Raw genomic sequence first — 3,307 nt, 5'->3', positions numbered from 1 at the left:
CCGCCTTCTCGGCTTCTATGTTGAATCCGGGTCGATTGTGGTCGGTGGGATCCACTCACGCTTTTTGCCGATGCTACCGCACCCCCTAGAGTTCAATGCCGTCATACACCGCGCAAGCTCCGGCCTGGATGCACGCAGCAATAAACATAAATTAATCTTGGGCTGCTCGAATGGCAACATCTTCATCAACACCACAAACGGCGAAGAAGCTGGGTCAGTACATATAGTGCTCAGCCCGCTCTGCCCCAAGAGAAGCATGGTTATCATCCCACAGTTCCCGTACGACAAACATCAAGACAGCAATTTGCACACTTTCAGTAAACTCCTCTTCAAAGAAGAAGGCGATGGCTTCTTCTACTTCTGTGTGTGTATGGAATCTTCCAAGGAGGGAACAAATACTACGATGCATGTGTATATGTTGCAAGATGGTGTCTGGTGCTTGCATACCTCTGCATCGACACAACTCCCTTGTCTGCCACAGGAACTGAATCCTCTGCTTGTTGGCAATAAAATCTATATGGCGGCCACCATAAGCCAAATTCTTGTCTTAGATTTCACAACCTTAAGTTTCTCCAAATTTCAGCTCCCACAAGGGCTGGTATTGGTGATAGAGCAAACATATTGTTATGGGTGGATGATGATTCTAGTGTGTATCTCGTTCATTTGAACGAGCTTCAGCTTCGCATCTAGCTGCACAAAGGGGATAACTGGTTGCTGTGGGATACCATCTGTTTGCGAGAGATGTGTGCTAAATTAAGGATGTCTTATCACACACAAGTAATCTTGTTTTTTAGTTCTTCCTTTCTTCTGCCGTTCTTTCCCTAACCTCCTGTAACTCTCTTCTGTAACAACTTTGGTTTGGCAGAGTGAATAGCATAAAACTACCAATTTTCACGTTAGGGTTACAAAAAACTACCGGATTTTTGTTTGTCGCTGATAACTATCAGAATCGGTGTCGGATGTTTCAAAAAATCCAAATGACCGTGTGTTTTACAATCGATTGCGATTATGACATGTCGGGCCTAGAGCTAAACAAACAGTCCCTTTGACTGTTAACTATCATGTAGGGCCCACACGCCAGTGTCTCCTCATTTCCCCTCCCCCCCCCTCCTCTCTGCCTCCCTTCTCCTTCTTCTTCTCCTCTCTCTGGAACTCCGTCCCACAGCCATGGCCGTCGGCCACACTGTTGGCACCCGTGGAGCTCTGCCTCCGTTGTTGCTGCTGCCCTCTGCGCAGCCGGCGAGGAGATTGCCGGCGATGGGCATGGGAACCGAGCCCGTTGAGCTGCTCCGCGGCGGCTACGGGCGTTGCAAGGTTGCTCGGAGGACCACGCCGCCTTGAGGAACGTAGCTGCCGAAGCTCCTGGGCGCGGCAGCCTGAGTTCCTGGCCATGGCGGCCCGAACGAAAAGAAAGGTTGCGGCTGCTCCAACGGCTCGCGACTGCGGCTGTGGCCGCGGCTCGCTTGGAGCACGGCCGGGCACAGGGAGCTGCTGGAGGGAGCGCTCGCCGGGCACAGAGAGCGGCTGGAGGGCGAGCGTCGCCTTGCTTGGGAGCTGCCGGAGGGAGTTCGACGAGGTCACTGTGCGGGTGCGCGAGCTGCAGGACGACCTTCGCAGGGACCCAATTGCTTTCTTTGATTAAGTATAGGGATCCGATTGCTTTTTTATTTTTTGGCAAGGGCCTGATTGCTTTTATGGCACATAACAGTCAACAAACGGTCAAACAATCAGAGCTCTTATGCGCGGGCACGACATGTCAGAATCGCAATCAATTGTAAAACACACGGTCATTTGGGTTTTTTGAAACAACCAACGCCAATTTTAGTAGTATTCAGCGACAAACAAAAATCACGTAGTTTTTTGAAACCATAATGCGAAAAGTGGTAGTTTTATGCTATTCACTCGGTTTGGCAATATAAGTTCAGGCCGGCCTAAGCCCGCCGTTGACGCTTAAAAAAGACACATGGGGTGTGGCTAAATCAGGTGGGGCGCAATGCTGAGTCTGTTTTCGTGCAGATGGGTCGGTGCCTACTCTATCTGAGTATTAAGTCCAGGATGCTTTGTAAAGTGTATTAGATGGGAAACGAGGATAGATGGTTGGGTCGTATCCATCCTTTTATGATGATTTGGCCTCCCAGATTCCCTGCGCTAAACGATGATCCTGCAAGGTTTTATCGAAAAAGGATTTTCCCCGTTTTGTATTTCAAAGCAACCAGCTAACATAGGATACATCTCGACGCTGGGGCGAGCAGCACAACAAGCCCAAAGACAAAAAAGAGAAGAAACATAATGCCAACAACGGCAGATCGACAAAGCGCGGAAGGCCCGCCACCGCTGCGCCCTCCGGAAGCACCCCACCACAACCCGAGGCTCCGAGTGCCGCATCCCAAGCAGCACCTCCAAGAAGGTATGCGACGCCGACGACGCTGCTGCCCGGACAAGTCCTAGGGTTTCCCCCGGTATGCGGAGGAAAGTAGGGGACGGCTACCACCGACGCCCTTCAAGAAGGAATGGTGGCACCAACCGGTGTCACCGCATCGGCGCCGGACGAACCGGCAAGGATTTCTCCCGCACACCAAATACCACCGCCCATCCGGAGCCAACCATCCAAACAATCACCCAATGCGCCTCCGCGGTTGCGCCGCCGCCCACGCCGTCTCACTACGAGGACCACCACGAGCCCGAGAAGACCGAAGAGAAGCTCCACGCGACGAGAACAACAGCACCACAGCCGAGCGGAAGGGAACCACCTCCACCGCCGTCGTGCGAGAAGTCGAGCCTCCGGCACTGTCGCGGTAGCCGACCGGACACGGCAGCGGGGCATACCAGGCCACCCCTGGCCCGGCCAGGCCCGAAACGGGCCCGCTAAGCCCCGCTGGCCGTGCTGCAGCAAGTTGGCATCGGTGCCGCCAGCCCCCGTCGCGCAACGCCGCTCCCCTGCATCCCGGGAGTCACGCCACCAACCAGCCCCGCCGCAAGCCCGCCCAGGCCCAGATGGGCCCCGTAGGGCCAAGATCTGGGACGAGCGCCGCCGCCAGGACGAGCCACAGTGGCACCCCGCCGCCAACGACGGCGCCGCCGCCCAGCCGCCCGCCTACTCTGCGACAGGGAACCCCGCCACCAGCTGGACTGCCGCCGCCTAGGAGCACCCCCCGGTGCAACTCCGCCCCGCGCCGGAGCCACCAGGAGGGGAAGGGCAGGAAGGCCGCCGCCACCAGCGACCCCGGGGCCAGGCCGGCCGCGGGCGCCAACGACGGCGGCGGGGAGGAAGGGGAGAGGGGGACTGGAGGCGGGAGAGAGAGGTGCG

At 56.1% G+C, this 3,307-nt stretch overlaps 1 pseudogene; it reads left to right on the top strand.

Annotated features, from left to right (window-relative positions):
- The first annotated feature begins 61 nt into the window (after positions 1 to 61).
- On the top strand, positions 62 to 2,220 carry LOC123176870 (uncharacterized; annotated as a pseudogene).
- The last annotated feature ends 1,087 nt before the right edge of the window (positions 2,221 to 3,307 follow it).

Source organism: Triticum aestivum, unplaced genomic scaffold (genome assembly GCF_018294505.1).
Source record: "Triticum aestivum cultivar Chinese Spring unplaced genomic scaffold, IWGSC CS RefSeq v2.1 scaffold61651, whole genome shotgun sequence".
In the NCBI taxonomy this organism is placed as follows: Eukaryota; Viridiplantae; Streptophyta; class Magnoliopsida; order Poales; family Poaceae; genus Triticum; species Triticum aestivum.
The sequence above is the reverse complement of the archived record's forward strand: the minus strand, read 5'-3'. Positions and strand labels throughout refer to the sequence as shown.